General features: G+C 32.9%; 1 long non-coding RNA gene across 3 annotated transcripts in view; it reads left to right on the top strand.

The window, feature by feature from the left end:
- Positions 1–2,494: 2,494 nt before the first annotated feature.
- Positions 2,495–19,341, top strand: part of LOC107445494 (uncharacterized) — an 81,668-nt gene continuing 64,821 nt past the window's right edge. For all 3 annotated transcript variants that reach the window (XR_006225182.3, XR_006225183.3, XR_001584267.4), the window contains exon 1: positions 2,495–2,769. This is a non-coding gene — a long non-coding RNA (uncharacterized LOC107445494). The remainder of the gene's footprint in view (positions 2,770–19,341) is intronic.

Below are 19,341 nucleotides of genomic sequence, written 5' to 3'. Positions count from 1 at the left end.
ATCACGTAAAGAACTTGGAGTTTACAGACGAATAACTCACAAATATTTAACTTTTATTTATTTATTCATCATTACATGTAGTTGGTAGCATTTACGCCACACTAGAGCAGCGCAATGGGCTATTAGCGACTGTCATAAAAACGTCCCAAGGGATGATCCGAAGACATGCCATCACATTTTTGATCCTCTGCAGAGGGGATGGTATCCCTACTTCGGTAGCCTGACGACCTGTGCGCGAAGTCGAACTCTTTTAACGAGTTTAACGAGGTTTAACGAGTTTAACGTCGTCAGTTTAACGAGGACCAATACCGCACATCTTCGGATCCTTTGCAGACTGATCCAAGTGGTTACCCACCCGAGCACTGACCGCATCCAGTGATGCTTGATTTCGTTGATCTACTGGGAACCGTGTCTTAACGATGAGTTCACTGCGGGACCTTATTACACATAGATATGTAGGCTTGTGTGCTCACATCAAAATACTGTTTTTAAGCCCTTGTCAAGTTGAAAAACGGTTGCACAAATTAGAGAGGGATATCACCAAGATACAACCAGGGTTACGGCTGGATTTGCACGCACTACCACCACGATACAGAGAGTTCGGCGGATGGCGAGAACACTCGGCTGGTGAGGATCTACAAATGCTTCCCTGAAATGGTGCTTACATCAAATATTGATTTGGTTAAATGTCGCACCAGAAATATAAGATTCATCCTTAATGCTGATCTGAAGACATTACTGGTGCATACGTACAATATATAACCACAATTTAGATCCGAGTACGAAGGGTGGTAGCAGTGACACACATTCTCCGTACTACTCCCAATCATGCGTGATCTTTCTCGGCTCTTAAACTGATAAATATATTAAAATTTTTTGCTTACTGTTGGTACAACTGATGATCCAGAATAGCAGGTGCTATCAGGTGTCGTAGGCAAAAGGTTAAAGTCAATTTTGAACCGTCAATCTGTAAACCGGATCAAACCTATGTAATGTAACCTAATGTAAACCTATCAGACATACAGTTTATAGCACAGGAAATCGGACCTCAGTCATAACAGTAGTGCATGAAACTTTAACACTGATGATGCACTGATTGGACGATTGAGTACAGTTATAAATTATATTTCAAGTTTATCAAGGGGGTGGATTTTGATTTGTGACCGAAAGTTGTGGGTTCGTTCTCCCGATTACCTAAGGAGCCTTAAAAATCTGTAAGCAAATACCGTGTAAGCACTTTATTGAAGTACGACAGTTAACTGGCAACACGAGATGAGCTCTCAGTTACGTTGATTTCAGTTAAGTAGAATGCTCATTTCTTGATTGCTAAATAATATTTTTATTAATCTTAAAGTGACTAAACCTAAGATTGTCGACCGACTATTATTGCAGACGCCCTACTTCAGTCGCTTCAGTACTGTTTTGCTTGTAAGTACTGAGTTTCAGAGTTTCATCAGTGGCTTCGGGACATGAACCTGTGACCTTCTCTGTCTTAGCCTGATGATTTAGCCTCTCGGTCACCTCAATTTGAAAATGACGATTGATTTTGTTGTTAAAGCACTGAATGGTAGGTAGGTACTATATTTACGTCTCACTAGAGCTGCACAATTTGCTAGTGGTGACGGTCTGGGAAGCATCCCTGAGGAAGATCCGAAGAAATGCCATCGCAATTTTGATCTTCTGCAGAGGGGATGGCTCCTCTAATTATGTAACCTAGCGATCTGCGCGTGAAGTCGAGCTCTTTACGGTAGAACAGTTTAAGGAGGACCGATACCGCCCACCCACGGTCCATACGCAGGCTGATCAAAGTTACCCACCCGCACACTGACTGCAACCAATGATGCTTGACTTCGGGTTCTACTGGGAACCGTGTCTTTACGATCAATCAACTACGGGTTGTTGTTGTTGTTGTTAATTTACGTCGCACTAGAGCTGCACAATGGGCTATTGGCGACGGTCTGGGAAACATCCCGGAGGATGACCCGAAGACATGCCATCACAATTTTGATCCTCTGCGGCGGGGATGGCACCCCCGCTTCGGTAGCCCGATGGCCTGCGCGCGAAGTCGAGCACTTTACGGTAGCACAGTTTAACGAGGACCAATACCGCACACCCTCGGTCCCTACGCAGACTGATCCAAGTGGGGCACCCACCCGCACACTGACCGCAGCCAGTGATGCTTGACTTCGGTGATCTGCTGGGAACCGTGTCTTAACGATCAGTCCACTGCGGGATCAATCAACTACGGGACAACGCACTGAATGAGCACAACAAATTGTATACACAGCAATGATCACAACCGTCGACCGACCTGTGTAGGGGTCAGGGAACTGGCCTTGCATCAGAAAGGTTCTGGGTTCGAATCCCGGGGGAAAGGCATGGATGTTCTTTCACTCTCTGTATTATCTGTCCTTACTGTGGAAGCAACGTTGGCCCACCTAATATGGTGCTCCCGAAGGAGTGGTCAACAAATCTGCCCTTCAGATGCCTGTATGACCTAGGTCATTTACCGGAGGGCAATGGAAAAAACTGACCACAACCTGATGGAATTTGAATCGTAGTTCTATTAAGTGGGAGTTACGATAATTGTGAATGATTAGTAAAATTCGTCGATTACTAAAAAAATATTATATGTTTAATACCGTGAAAAAAGTAATTGTATTCATGATGAAGTGCATATGTGAAAACAGTTATTAAGAGGACAACATTTGATGTTTTTATGAACTATGAAAATAATAATTCTCTCATCTGAGATTTTTATACAAAAGGGTAAGCTTCTTTTTAGTTTTAGTTTTATCGATTTCATTATTTTTTGATTTTCTTGTAGTGTAAGCCCTTGTTGAAATTTATGTTACATGGTTGCTTTACAAATTAGTTCCATTACTTGAAAGATTAAAAAAATTCAGTACACATATAAACAAACAATTATGATTCAAATTCATTAAAAATATTTTACGACCAATCTTTGAAGAAAATAGTTTTATTATCATACAGGATCAATGCATCATTACAAATCATGTTGGACTTTAAAATCTGGAGAAAAAAAACTTGAATTCAAAAGTGAAACGCAACGGTTGAAGTGAAACTGATTTTGTGTGTAATTATATGCCTAGTTTAATTTTTTATCTCTTAAAAATTATTCTGGGAGTGTTTAAGTGTTTTTTATAGTTTACTTCTTTTTATTAAGTTTATACAACAAGGAATAACTTTAAAGAATATGCCTTTTTCAAATATATTTTCGAATAAATTTAGATTTCATGAGCCTAAGGTACACTAGTGATCCTTTTCTGTTTCCTTTTTCTTCTGCATACAAAACGGTAACTATAGACGGTTTCAATATATAAGACATTTAAATATCATTTTCAAGAAATTTTCATCAGCAGAATATGAGTAGAAAATATGTTACGGTCATAAAATCTAGTTCATTTTTTCAATCGAAATAGAAATTTCAATTTTTTACTTTATTCCCTTTTAATTTTCATAAACTAAACTTTGTAATATCGCAAATGTATTATTTTTTTGAGTTTAATTTGCGAATGTAATAGCGAAATTTTTTTTTAATGAAAAAGAGATATCAGCAAATAAATTTCAAATCTAAGTAACTTTCTATTAAATATATATTATATATATATATTTAATATATTTGAATACTTCTGATGAAAGAACAAATATAGCTGTATTTCTTTTTCCAATAAAACTCCTTACAATTTTGAAAATGTTAAACTTTTTTTAAATTCAAAGCTACAGATGCTATTTTTTTCCGGATCCTGTAACAGGGATATATATAAATCTGGTGCAGGTGTGAGTGCTAAAAAGTATAGGATATGGCGAGAGAAAACGGATTTGTTTTTGCAAAAATCGAGCATTGCTAGCATAGTTCTTATACGTATTGCTGAAAAAGCAGAAAAAAGCTTCTCACGATTGCTCAGAATAAAATAAAAGAAAAGCAATATGGTTTAGAGTCTCGTAAGGGAATACTGAGAGAAACTGCTTGCTTAAATTCATATTTTTTTGTGTCAATTTACTTTGTGTCAAAAAATGTTATACATGTATAATGATAAAGAAATATAACATTAATCATATTTTCGTTACTTGTTTAATTTGTATTTTGTATTATATATATATATATATATATATATATATATATATATATATATATATATATATATATATATATATATATATATATCCTATTTCAATAATATGTTTTATGCTGGAATATAATCCAAATTTAATTATTAAAATTATTTCGCTCTTTATTTGCTTTTTGTTAAGTGAAAAAACTCTTAATGATTTCTAGATTTTTCTTTCTCTAGATATAAATTGTTCATTTTTCTTAGTGGATTTTTTACCTATAAATCTTTAAAACTAGTAATACAAAAGTGTAATGTAATATTATTTTATTACGTTTTTTATTATAATAATTTGTTTTCAAACCTTTCAGGTATGGCAAATTAAAATAGTACAAATACGAGGCGCAGCCTTTTAACCTTCAATGAAATATTAAAATAATAAAAATAAGTTTAAATAATCAAAAAATAATGAGTACCATTAAAAAATATCAACTTCACGAGATATAATAACTTTCTTATGAGGAGCAGTTGTGTAAAAATAATGAATATTTTTCTTAATTATGTTCAATCCGATGAAAAATTGATAAAATAATATAAGAGATAGTAAACGTAATTATAAGCTCGTTAATATGATAATTAAATCATCTTCAACGCCCTTAAGCTACTAAGTTCAGCAGAAAAGTCATAATGCTGAATAATGAATTAGACATCCTGTTTTAATTTTTTCTTAAAAAGAAAATAGTAGGAACAGAAACAAATAAAAGCAAATACATAATTTTTCTTATTTAAATACTTTTAACACTGATAACAATTTAAAGGTATATTTTAAATGCAAAAGCTGCTTTTCTTAAAAATATATTTGAATATTTCTTTTATATTTCTGCATCAATTAGAGTTGGTAGCTTACGTTTACTAATAACGCATATATAAAGAGAATTAGATTTTATATATCTTAACCCAGCTCTTTTTAGGCGATGTGTTCACCCTTTAGGAAATCATTATCACTCTGCCTATCATTGATTTTGGTATTCATGCTCTTCGTTTTTGGGGCTCTCTTAAAATTCTCCACTAAATATATCTCCTATAATGGATTAAAAATGATAATTATAATTCTAATTTGCAATATAACTATTTTAATATTTTGGCAGCCTTTATGCAGCTAGTTTGTTCACCTTTACGAGTTTATAATTTCGTGGTTCGACATTAACTATGCAACATTCATTTTTGCACTTTCATTTAGCACTAATATTTAACTCCAAACCAGTATATTAATTTTGACTCTGTTTCAACAAAGATTCTAAAAACATACACTAAAAAAGGCAAATGCTCTTAAGGAGTCTTAACCTAAAAAAATTAATCTGAGTTTTTAGGTCGGGCAAACTTAAAAAACTGTCTGCAGATGAAATTTTTTTCAAAATTTACTATAGAGCCGTGGTGGCTCAGTATATAGAGCATTCGCCTTCGAATGAGGTGAACCGGGTTCGAATCCCAGCAATGGCTGGTCGATACGAATTCCGCACCCGGCTCACCCCGACCACAGTGCTGACGTAAAATATTTTCGGACGGATTATGGTAGACGGATCATGGGTTAGAGTCCCCTTACCATCAGGCTAACCGTGGGTCGTTTTCATGGTTTATCTCTCCATGTAACGCAAATGCGGGTTAGTTCCATCAAAAGCCCTCCATGAAGGCAAAATTTCCCCCAATACTTGATCCAGGAGTTCCCTTGACTTCCGGATTGGGTTCAAAATTACAAGGTTATGGAGTTGAATATTAGTAGTCGTAAACACAAAAATTGGTTCGAATGTTTAGCGTCGGTTTTAAAATAAAATAAAATTTACAGTATCAGATTTATAACTTGAGTCAGGCTTATAAATCACAATCATTGTTGAATTTAGTCATTTTGAACAAAATTTATTGATTATAAATTTACTTGATAGTTTAGTTTCAATTATGATATAATTAGTCTGAAATATAAATTGATTTATAAACTGAAACATTAATTCTCATTAAAATTTAAGATTACTTTAGAATTTTTTTCAACGATCTAGGTTTTTATTTAATTAACTAACTTCTCACTTCTAACTTAAACGAACCTGACTTTAAATTACATCTAGTAAAATCAAGTTTGTATTTTGCTGTGATTGAAGTGCAAATATCTGATTGTTGTGATTTAAATCAGAATATAAATCAGCTTACTTCGATTCTGAAAGATTATTGGATGTAAAGACATTTGAATATTTTTTATAAACTAAAAAAACGATTTTTTAGGTAGGTAGGCAGATACTTTATTTACGTGGAAATAGAGTTGCGCAATGGGCTGTTGGCGACCGTCTGGGAAACACACCTGAGATAATCCGAAGACATACAACCGCAATTTTGATTCTGTTCAGAGGGGATGGCTCCCTTGCTCTGGTTTACCGACAACCTGCTCCGGAAATCAATCACTTTATTTTAGAACAGTTTAACGGGCACCGATACCGAACTCTCTGGATCCCAACGCAGGCTGATCAAAGTTGCCACCCATCCGCTTACTGACCGCAGCCAGTGATGCTTTAATGTTAACTCTAGAGCCGCGATGGTTCAGGGGATAGAGCGTTCGCCTTTCAATGCGGCGAACCGGGTTCGAATCCCAGTCGATACGAATTCCACATCCGGTTTGCACCGCCCACATTGCTGAGGTGAAATATCCTCAGTGGTAGATGGATCATGGGTTAGAGTCCCCTTGCTGTCATTCCTCTCGTATTATCAGATAGAATACTTTATCCGCTTTAAAAATATGCAAAAATCAAATGGCAGTCGATATGATTAAAGTGCATCAAAAACAGGCTCTCATTTTTCAAGATTTGACAGACTTGGATGCAACGAAAAAAAGTGATTTGTAAAAATTTAAAGTTTCCACCGAAAAAGGAAAAAATAAGGGGAAGGAACAGAACTAGAAAAGCCTTAAAAACCAAGCTAGAGAAAAGAGGAAAAACAGATTTAAAAAAAAAAAAAAAAATCACAGTGGCCGAAAGGCAAATCAGGGTAAAATGCATCTCCATGCGTAAGGAAGGTGGTGAGGAACTAATGTCGTGACGGATTCAAATGAATAAAACAAGATTACAGAGTGTCAAGATGAGGTGAGGTGGCGGGGGTGCACGTAGCTGTTAAATTTAGGTCGAGCATTAAAAACGCGTATTTTTTTCTATGTGTTTTCTTAAGCACGTGTTTTGAACTGTGTTCATTTTCTGAAGCATGAATTTTGTGACATTCCAGTGAAAAAAACGTTGTCCATTTTTTTCAACATGCATTACCTTTGTCCGTTTGCCATGACCAATTGTTATGACCAAGATAGGTCCAGAATAAAAAATTCAACTGCGATTTGTAAGTAATTAAACTTGACCTTATTTATTTCAGATATAACTGCATATCAAAGTTAGAGAGATGATAATAAGACACTTTTTATTTCAAAACTAATAAAACTTTATTAGTAGCTTAGAAGCATTTTTTAAATTAAAATTAACATAACATATTGCATGAAATGCTTATTTTAAGCGCTATCATATAATTAAGATGGACTTTCATAGTCTTCTTTGTATTCCCGTGATGCAAAATTTTTGAAAACCTAACAGAAAACGTTATATACTTATGACCTGGGACCAAATCCCAGCGATGACTGGTTGACACGAATTCCGCATCCGACTCGCACCGGCCACAGTGCTGATGTAAAGTATTCTCAGTAGTAGACGGATCATGGATTAGAGTCCCCTTGCCATCAGGATAACCATGAGTGGTTTTCGAGGTCTTCCTCTCCATGTAACTCGAATGAGGGTAGGTTCTATTAAAAAGTTCTCCACGAAGGCAAATTTTTCCCAATACTTGATCCAGGAGTTCGATTGTCTTCTGGATTGGGTTCAATATAACAAGGTTGTGGAGTTAAAGATTTCTAGTCGTAAACCCAAAATTGGTTCGGCTGTTCAACGACGATTATAAAATATAAAATGCTTGTGACACGTGAACTTTATGATCTCCTTTCTTTCATAAAAAAATTGCTTTTCTCCTGAAAAAGTAAATTATCATTTTTGAGAAATTTTTCAATTTCCCACAACAGATAATGAACGTCTGATAAGTTTTTTTCTTTTAAAGGAAATTTTGTTTCCCATCGTCAAGTTTTAGAATAATCCCTCTTTATTAACAAGAAAAAATAGTCTTTAACATATTTGCATCACTAAAGTTTGTTTTAAGAATGAAAATAATAAATTTTCAATTTTTATTCTGTGTCTACTAAATACAAAAGGAAATTATATCAGTGTAGAATCATTTTAGAAACTAATTTTTCTACTATAAACAGTGGAATCTATATTTTTGCATCGTAATTAATTTCTATGGTTGTCAATCTTTGAAACAGAGGCTTATGAGTTGTAATTTTTTTTCAGATAATTGAATTTCAAAATAATTTTTTCGGCGGAAAACGCAACAATAAAATTTATTTTAGAACTTAATTACATAAATCTGAACATCAAACTTATACTTTGGGACATAAGTATTCTTTTATGAACATTTATCTTAAAAACTGAGGCATACACATAGTTTATGCATTTCAGTATAATTAGTGTACTAGCATGTAGTGTTTTCAGTTATAAATAGATTTTATTTCGGTGAAAAAGTGACCCAAATTGCAAACATACGATGGATACATTCAAAAATGTATTGTAAATTTTTTTTACAGCGTAATTTACGTTTTAAGGACAAAAATAATTCATCTATTGCTTAACTGTGAGCTGGACCTAATGCAGGAGAATAATATTCAAATTTAACGTTAAATTTGCTTGATCTAAAATGAATAGATGTTAGCTGAGTTTTCGATGATTCAAAGCACTCAAAGCAGTGTTCACAGTATCTATGAATCTGTGTGACTAGTTTATGTCAGTGATTACGGTTTATGTAACAGTAAGGTGAACTCAAAATTTCAAAACCCTGAAGAAAATTAGAATTTAATAATATTTTAATTTTACTCTAGAAGAGATTAATTTGACCTAATGCAGGTGAAAAATATTCAAATTTAATGTTAAATTTTTTCTTGATCTAAAATGAATAGATGTTAGCTGAGTTTTCGATGTTTCAAAGCACTTGAAAGCGATGTTCAAACAAATGCATGATTGAAATTTAAAAACTAGATGAAATAGAGAATTTCCTTTTTAATCCTTTATCAAAATAGATAAGTTAGGCTAAATAAATTTAAAAAATCGATGTACTCATTGGAATTTTTTTTTTTACAAAATTTCTTTATAGAAAATCTGATAAAGTGAGAGATACTGTAAACATTATGAGAAAAAAATGCTTATTGATAAAAGAGACAGCACAATTCTAACTCTGGGTTATTTAATTTAATAACATAGACATTTTAATTCTGTAATTTGAAATTAATGTGTAATAATTTAATAATAATTTAATAAAAGTATAATATAATTTAAAATAATAAATAATAAAAGTATAATAAATTTAAAACACTGTTTTTTAACTTTTTAAATAAACAAATCAACAATCAAAATTTTTTATATATCTACATAAAAAATCAGTTGATTTACATCAATGATTTAAAAAAAAATCATTTGATTTAAATCAATGATCTAAAAAAATCATTTGATTTAAATCAAGCTGATTTAAATCAACAAAGTCTGATAGTGGGGGGAACTCAAACTTTCAAAATTCTGAAGAATATTAAAATTTAATAATATTTTAACTTAATTCTAGAAGAGATTAATTTGATTTCTAATAAAATGAATTTTTTTCCCTAAGTAACCTTTAAACTATTAAGATCAAATACTTGTTCGTGAAAATTCGACCATTCGATCAAAAGTCGTGAAAGTATAAGCTTATTTGCACAATGCCCATTGGGATTGTTTTAAAGATATTCTTGATTATGACTAAGATTTTTCTATTTCATAAAAAATATATTCGATTGAATTGAAATTGAGAACGTATAGCTGTTAATTAAAAAAACGTGTTTTGAGGAAAACGTTTTTGAAATCTTGCTTTTATTAATAAAACACTAAAAAATAATTTTATTGATTCCTTAACATAAAACTGCACTGTTACACAGAAATTTCTTTTGCCTAAAAAAAACTTTGAAGACGCAGATTTTTCTGTTTTTGATTGTTACCTTTGTGTGCAATTAAATTTCCTTTTTTTTTACAGACTATCTTCGTGTATTTGACTGTTTTTCCTTTGTTTTTAACATTAATCATATACGGATTAAAACCGTAAATTCAAATTTTAGTTCAAGCCATGCAGTTTCAAATCTTTTTTTTCAAGTCATTCAAGTTATTTTCTATACTTGCACTTGCTTTTCAGAAATTATTTTATGACTTGGAAAATCGAATAAATAAAATTGCGATTCGATTTCTTTGTCGAAATGATACTGTATCTGATTATTATCTGTCTTTAGATATAATTTTTTGGTTAATTTAAATTGTCAGACATTTTTATGAGGATAGACTAATAGAGTTTTAAACGTTTTATACTTTTAAATATGATTTCAATAAGTAAGTCTTTAAGAAAGAGGACGGTTTAACAGTTTTTTGTATACTCATACTTTAGAGCTGCAGTTAAACAGAGGACAAAGCGCTCACCTTCAATTGACCGGGTTCGAATACCGGCACTGACTTGTCATGCAAATTCTGCTCTCGGTTTGCACCATCTACATTGTTGACATAGTTATTTTATAGAGTTTTTTGATGTTGTAAAAGTCTCTTCATTAAAATAGGAGTTTTTTTTAATTATATTAAGAGATTTTTTGTTAAAATAAGTTTTTTTTCGTCGAAATAACATCAGTACTTATCCACTTTCAAATAACTGTATTTTTCTGTGAAATAAACAGAGTTTTATACTGGCACACCAGATGACAGTTTTTTTTATGTAAATTTAGCAGATTTTATACCGTATGTTTACTCTGTTTTGTTTTCTAACATTAATAACATAAAAATTCTTCCAAACATTGTCTTTCTTATTACGCTGAGATAAATAAAACTAATAAACTGCAGAAACAATTTGAATTCCGATGAAACATTAAATGGAATTTAAATTTTCAACAGAGATGTATTTTGTTTTGATTATTTGTCGAAATTGAACTTCATTGACTCCTCTAAGACTTTTTCCACTAATTCTCTGTTCCCAAAGCAGAGTAAATAGTATTGAAATATATTCTCAAAAGCTTTGTTTCGTCAGAGTAAATTTTGTTATGGGTGTTGCAAACTTTGTTTACAATGTAAAGTCAAATTTTACGGGCGGATATTCAATCCATGGAGGAAATGAACTGAGTTGATCTTTTGTAACTTTATTTGACAAACATCAGAAATGACTTTCTGTTTACTTATTTAAAAGGTTTGATATTTGTAATAGAATATGTGTGATATTTCAGTAAGATCTCTATAAATTTGATTTGACTGATTCATTTAAATTTAAACATACAATATGCGATGAGAAGTAAAAAAAAGAAAAACTTACCAACTTTCTACTGTAATAGGTACGGATCTCTTGCATATATTCAGAACTATATGTTTTTCATTTAAATCACCAAAACAATGTTTTTAAATATGTGGATTTAATCAAACGTTTTCAAAGAACATGCTTTTAATTTCTCATTGAGATGAATACACTGTAAAATATCCATTGATTTTTCTGAATTTCTTTTCTTGTTTAACTCTTTAAAGCCATTTTGTTGACAAATCGGTTTTTAGCCGTTTTTCACCCTTATCAAAAACCTATTAAAGAGTTACCTCTCAGAAGAGAGAAAGACTCAATGCGGGTTACCACAAACATGAAATGCAATCATTTAGTAGTCCAAACGGAATGACATCTTTCGAATTTCTCCCACTGTACAGCTTAGTAGGCCGAACTTTACTTATATTTGCATTAGATTTAAGCTCATCTAAAATTGACTCTGGGTTTGGACAATTTATCCATTTCAGTCTCTTTGGAGGAATTTTTTAAAGGATTTGGAATAGTATCAGGTCTTAATTTTTTGGAATAGTATCAGGTCCTTCTTATTTACTTTAATTTGAGACTCTTCAAAATGAACCTACAAGAAAATATTTTAAATACTGTTTTATATTTTCATACTTAAATTAAATCGCATTAAGATTCAGAGTTTAAATTTTGTAAACATACTCCCCTTAACTTTTCAACAACTCAAGAATTTTGAAGAAAGAAAAAACAACATTAAAATGTCTAAATACGTATTAAATATAGCATTTTAGATAGATTTCTTTTAATAAAACGTAAACAAACCGTTTGAACATTAAGTGACATTTTACCATAAGTGACTAAAAAAAAATTAAAGGAGCTAGGATTGAAAACTTAACTATCTGATAAATAGTAAATAAAAATGAAATACAATTAGGAAGAGGTAAATATTTATTTTTAACAAAACAAACGGAAATACTTAAAAGTGAATACAAAACTTGAGGATTCCGAGAAGTTTATCGTATACTTATTCAATCAATCTCTTGCCTTTATTTACTTAGTTTTATACCACACAAACATTCAAAATTTTAAATTAATAATTAAGTGTTGTTTAAAGGTCATATTTTAAATAAATATTTACTTAATAAATGAAGTTTTCAATGGAAATTTCTACATTTGCTATTTGCACTGGTATAAGAAATTAAGAGAATTTGCAGACTTGGTCGATTAGCTCAAGAACTACTGAACCAATTTTAATAAAATTTGATGTGCACATACATTAATGCAATACAAGACAAATAACCGTGACGTGCGTAACACTTGTTGGAGTCGGGAGGTATGAAATTTCCACATTCCAATTGCCACAGGAAATGATAAGCTGCCTTATTTCAAGTATCAAATAACGCTGCAAGGCCTGTATATCTGTAAGAGGGGACGACCATACCCCTATTAACCCATTTTCTGTTTATTCTGCAACCGCTGTTTCATACCTTCCGACTCCAACGAGTGTTATGCACGATCATGCGTGTGTATTACAATTGTTGAATGGTTATTTATTTTGTACTGTATCAATGTATGTACATATCAAATTTCATTAAAATTGCTTCAGTAGTTCTAGAGATAATTTTAATTTCTTACACCACCGTAGTTAGAACTGAATTATTCAAGTAAACCCAAAAAGTTATTGGATTATTTATTTTTAAAGGAGCAGACAAAAACAAGTATTCAGAAACAAATTCTAGCAACTTGAGATTGTTTACATGCTACATATATAAGTAAATAAATTCAATAAATTGTAAATAAGTGAGTAGTTACATCACATAACCGAGCTCCACTTCCAGTCTTCTTGTCATATCTTCTGCAATTTATTACTCTTTTCCTCTTACTTTTGAGATCTGATAAAAATCTTAACAATAGAAAGGCTTTTTTGAAAACTGATTTTTGTTAACTGTTATTGTAAACCTATTCATCGCTGCACAATTATCCACATTGATGATTTTAGGTATCTAAATGGCTTCAATCTCTCACGCTAGCATTAACACAACGTAACTAGCGAACTTGTTTGCTCCATAATGGCTGACGGTTCAGTTCTCCCTATAGAGGTGCCTCAGTATGGGTCATTGCGAAATTATAACATTTTAATTATAAATATGCATTTGATTAAAATTTGTATTTGAGCCATGATGGCTCAGGGGATAGAGCGTTCTTCTTCCAATGAGGTGAATCTGGTTTGAATTGTAGCGATGGCTGGTCGTCACGAATTCCCCATCCGACTAGCACCGGCTACAGTGCTGACGTGAAATATCCTCAGTGGTGGACGGATCATGGGCTAGAGTCACCTTGCCATCAGGCGAACCATGGAAGGTTCTCGTGGTCTCCTTCTCCATGTAACTCGAATGAGGGTTAGTTCCATCGAAAAGTCCTACACGAACGCAAATGTTTCTGAACACTTGATCCGGGAGTTTGTCTTCTGGATTAGGTTCAAAATTACAAGGCTACGTAGTTCAGCATTAGTAATCGACGCTGTTCAACGACGCTTATAAAAAAATTAAGAAAAATTACACAAGTCTGCGAAATTTAAGTTTTTGAAAAATACAAGAGAAGTTTCAGTTGATTTATATGTTATATGATGTGCTGATTTCGAAATTGACCTTCATTTTTCTCAATCACGTCAGGATGTTTTGTAAAATCGATATTAATGTTTTTACTAAAATCCTATTCGAAAGGAATTCTCTTTGAATGTATTATTCGGTAACTATCTTCTTCATTAGTTTTGATTTAAGTAAAACTTAATCTTGTGAAAGTAAATTGATTTTTGAGCTATCGGCTAATTTTTATAGGTTAAAATGAATAAGAAATACTGTTTCCAGATCGCACAAATCACCTCTGGTCGGGAGAAAAACAATAAGTTCCTTGTGTTTAAATTTTTTACATCAGTTTCTAGGAGAAAATCACCAACATACCATTTTAATTTACTTTTATTAAGATAACTTATGTAAAATTGACGATTGACCAAGAATAGCAACTATTGTTCATGTGTATATGAAAGTTTGAAACAGAAAACAAAACAATAAAAAAACAAAAGAGAAAAGTTTCTTCTTAAGCACATACTCGTTTTCCTCTAAAACTTATTTTTGATGATCTTCTTTTCTACTTAATCTCAGATCTATCCCTAGCTGTCATAGACCAGTAGTCGGAGAGAACGTTCTTTTCCCTTCTTCCTTGATATTTACTCTCCATCTCTCTGATATTTTGATGGAACCTTTTCCCTTGTTCTTCGCCGACAGCTCCTAAATTTTCGGGGTAAAAGTCCACATGTGAGTGAAGGACATGCATTTTGAAATTCATGGAGCAACCCAAAGTTTTAAATTTGTACAGCATTTTCATTGCAATTTCTTTATAATTAGGATCCTCGTAATTACCCAGTAATTTGCTGACGACATCTTTGAAAACAGTCCACGCTTCTTCTTCCGTTGCTGTCATGTTAGTCTCAAACTCTTTATCCTTCATGGGTTTGCAGATATCTGGACCAACAAAGATTTTCTCTTTCAACTTGGCTTGGAATGAACTGGGAAACTTTTTGCACAGGTATTTGAAACAATCACCATTATTCGGAACAGCCTTGACAAACTGCTTCATTACACCTAATTTTAAATGTAGCGGAGGTAACAATACTTTTTTCGGATCAACTAAGATGTTTCGAATAACGTTCTTGGAAAGATTTTGTCTTTTTGGCTATTCTTTTTTGACCAAATGCTGAGTTTTGACACGGCTGTCCCACTCACAAATGAAACATGGGAAAGTTGTAAATTCACCTTGTTGACCATAAAGTATGGAGATAACTTTCGAATCACCGCAAATGGTCCAACTATGGTCGATATATTTTATATTATCCAGGACGAGTGCCAGGTTTTCATAGCATTCTTTTAAATATACTGAGTGTCCAACTGGTACGGTTGCATACTGCTCCTATGATGAAGAAGGACAGCTTTGAAATTTATTATAGATTAATATATGAACAGCCTCCACTCATCTTTATCATAGATGACATTAAATTTGCTCATCAATCCAGGAAAATCAGAACAACAGACCAAGTTCTCTTCATCAAAGTACTTAATAAATTCCTTTTCACGATTCCTGTACCTATAAAAATATGTTCCTTTAGCCAATAAGGTTTTTTTTCCTTCAGCCTGGAGCCTAACAATTCAGCTACCTCTTTCGAAAGGCCCCGATTTCTAGTTAGATCATTAAGTTCAACCTGAGAGAAGGGCTGAGGTGAACCAGTTGCAAATGGCTTACACTCGATATCGGAACCTTGAACATATGGATATTCCGAACTCTGAAGAGATGACTGGCAATTCAGTTGGAGGCAAAGGCACAGGCACATCAGGTCCATGAGAAACGAGGTGCATGGCCGATGGAATGTTATCAGGATAAGATATTAGCCTTTGATTTTTCCGGGTATACCCACGAATATGGCGGTAACAAAAATAACAATCATCAAAGTGGTTTTGAGGCTCCCTCCACGTCATAGGAATTCCAAATCGTAAAGCAGTCTTCTTTCCTTGGTGCCATAAGCGTAGATCATTGAGACACTGCACACAAACTTTATGAGGATTTGCCCACGATTTGTCCTGGTCTCCAAGTTTCTTGCCAAAATATGCACGATAGAGTTGTCTTACATAGTCTGTAATGCTCCTCATGCGATTTATAACATCACTATATTCGCTCGCAGCGTATATAACAAAAGTCATCTGGGAAATTTTCACAATGTCTTGAACTCGAAGCTATGTTTCACGAAGAGCAAAGAGAGTAAAGCAGACGTTAAAATGCTTCCGAAAAATGACTCCCTATTACGCTTGCTAGTGTTTCTGAGAGGTCAGTGAACCTAGATAAGAATTCTCGAGATGCTATTGGTAGAGAGAGATTGTGACAGAGAGAAGGACGATGACAAGAAGATGTCATAGAGGGGTACTTTTGTAGATTTAACCAAAGTAGAATGCTGGTCAGGCAAGAAATTCAAAAACGAAAAAAATTTTATGGTAAATATTCATAAAAATTCCTGTAAAATTGAGTTTTTAAAAAAAAACGTGACGTGACAGATATTTTGCATTTTTCTCCATTTCAGCACCAAAAAATACATAAAGTTCAGCAATCAGACCCCTTGTATTTTTTTTATCGCAGGCTTGTGTTATATTTGATCAAAATTTGTATTTGTCTAGTTTATAAGTAACTGTTATACACTTCAAAACTATATTCCATGGATGAACTATAAAACTTATTTCGAAAGATTCCTTGCTCTTTTAATAGAAAAATGAAATCCTATAAATGTTTTAATTATTTTTATTTGATGTTAATTCTAATAGAATGCGAGGAAGCTTTTCCATTTAGCAGAAAATCCTATTTCGTAATTTGTCTTTTTTGAAAAATTACGATTTCTTTAAGAATAATGATAACGGATTATTTCCCCAAAAAACTATTAAAAGGAAATGGATAAACTAAAAATAAAAGAACTTAAGTTTCTTAAATACAGTTTTTCCTAAATTTATACTATAAAAATAAAGTTTACTTCAGAATCTATTTATAAGAAGTTCCACTAATGGATTTCTTTTCTTCCATTTAGGTCGTTTTTTTCATCCTTAGTTAATCCTGATTCGATTTTATCATCCCTATACATACTTAGATTTCTTTACTATTTTTCATTTGAAATTGACCACACAAAATAAAAATGTGGTCAAAAATAAAAATATTTTAAACGTGCAGTGCGCAAAATTAAAAATAAAAACTACATCTTTAAATTCGTTCTTCTGAACTATCGGAAACCGCGTTATTGTTCTGTTTATAATTATACTTTTAAGACGTTCTACTATAAAGTTAAATAATTTAAAATCAACGGTATTTGAAATAAAAATAAATTAAGTTTCGTTCTGAAAAGCAAAAATAACGGTAAAAGGCACTAATTTGGTGAGGACAAAAGTAAAAAGACATTTATTATTATTAATTCCAATGATAATTAGTTTTAATAATAGTTATTAATTGAAGTGAAAAATAAAAAGAGTTAATATATTAAAAGTAGAAAGGATTTCTTTTGTATAAATGTACTGCTTTTGAATTGCATCTTATGAAGGAAGCCTTTATAAATTCAAACTATTTATCCTATCATCTCGAATTTTATCGCATTTAATTCAATATAAAAAAATTTAAAAAAAAACATTAGAAAATGCACCACACTGTGGGGGCGGAGCTATCGACCATGCCAACCTTCATCTATCAAAAGGTACCTCATGATTGAATCAAGTTAACATGTCTTATACCCAGTGAATTGATGTTTAATAATCGTAGTGGTAGTTACGCCGCAATACTCCCCCACCAGAATTTTATCACGGATAGAATTCGATGAACGGATACCACTAGTTGCTGTACTTGTGAAAGACCGGGAGAGCTGGTTTTAAGGACACCGGATTTTTGAGGGCTGAATGTGAGAGGTGTATTAACTTCACAGTCGTAGTCGCTCCTGTGTTGCCATTAGCAGTCGAGTGTAGGCAGGCCGACGCGTCCAATAATCGAGACTGAGTAGCAACAGCGTGAGGAGGTGGATAATGTCACAAGTCAACTGTTCAATGTGGACCATCCAACGAAGTAGGCGTTACTGTCAAGAGTTTTGCGAAGTGGGCGTTACTGCGTGTCTAATAATCACGTCCGGAGATCACCAATGTGGGAGTCGGTGTTATCGACAATGCCAACCTTCATCTATCAAAAGGTACCTCATGATTGAATCAAGTTAACATGACTTATATACCAGTGAATTGATGTTTAATAATCGTAGTGGTAGTTACGCCACACAAACTTATTGATCTGCAACGGATTTCATATAATTTCATAGTTAGCGTCGCATCATCAGATTTTTCATTAAGCACTCAATGTCGCATAGGATATTTTTGCAATGACCCCATAAGGTCGCAAATCGGTTTGGATCACATAGGAATGTCTCATAGGAAAAAAATATTTATGAAAACGCTTGCAAATTTTGAATTTTACGTACTATTGACTCATGTATAGTCTCATTTAATTCAGCCTGATCCGTTACAGAAGAAACAATGTCTCTTATGTTCAAACATCAATATCAGATGTCTAAATAGGTACAAGTACAAATTTAATCGTTTTTTGAACTTTTCAGCTTCTAAACTATTGGCCTATCATCTATTTAGTGAAGAATAAGTTGGAAACAAATTCTCCTTTTCCAGCTTAGAAGAAATTCACTTCTTTTCAAATCACCCTACTCTTTCTCATTAAAGGGTTAAGCTTACAGAAGAGACTTGGGTAGTTTTCAAGTCTCATTTATAAAAGCATAACAACGCCTTTTATCAAAAATATTATCTTGGGTACTAGGTCTTTTCGAATAAGCACACATTTTTTGCTATAATCATTGGACTGAAACATTTTCTCGAAATTTAAAACCTAATTGTTTATTTTAAGTTATCTTGAATTTGTGGCGTAACTACCACTACTATTATTAAAGATCAATTCACTAGCATATAAGACAGACTAACTCGATTCAATCGTGAGGTTCCTTTTATAAGATGAAAGTTGGCATGGTCGAAAGTCTATTAGCTGCATTGGTGACCCGGGCGTGACAAAAATTCGCCGACATGAATTGTGACGCCCTCTTCAATGAATGGTCCTCATTGTACAGTTGACTTACTATTTGTGACGGCATCATTGTCCTCCTCTCGCTGTTGTTTCTCAACCGCATTAACACACAACGAGTTCCTGCACGCACTCGACTGCTAATAGCAACACAGGAGAGACCACACACACAACC

Source organism: Parasteatoda tepidariorum, chromosome 7 (assembly GCF_982258835.1).
Source record: "Parasteatoda tepidariorum strain Cologne lab strain chromosome 7, Ptep-v5.0, whole genome shotgun sequence".
NCBI classification, from domain to species: domain Eukaryota; kingdom Metazoa; phylum Arthropoda; class Arachnida; order Araneae; family Theridiidae; genus Parasteatoda; species Parasteatoda tepidariorum.
The sequence above is the reverse complement of the archived record's forward strand: the minus strand, read 5'-3'. Positions and strand labels throughout refer to the sequence as shown.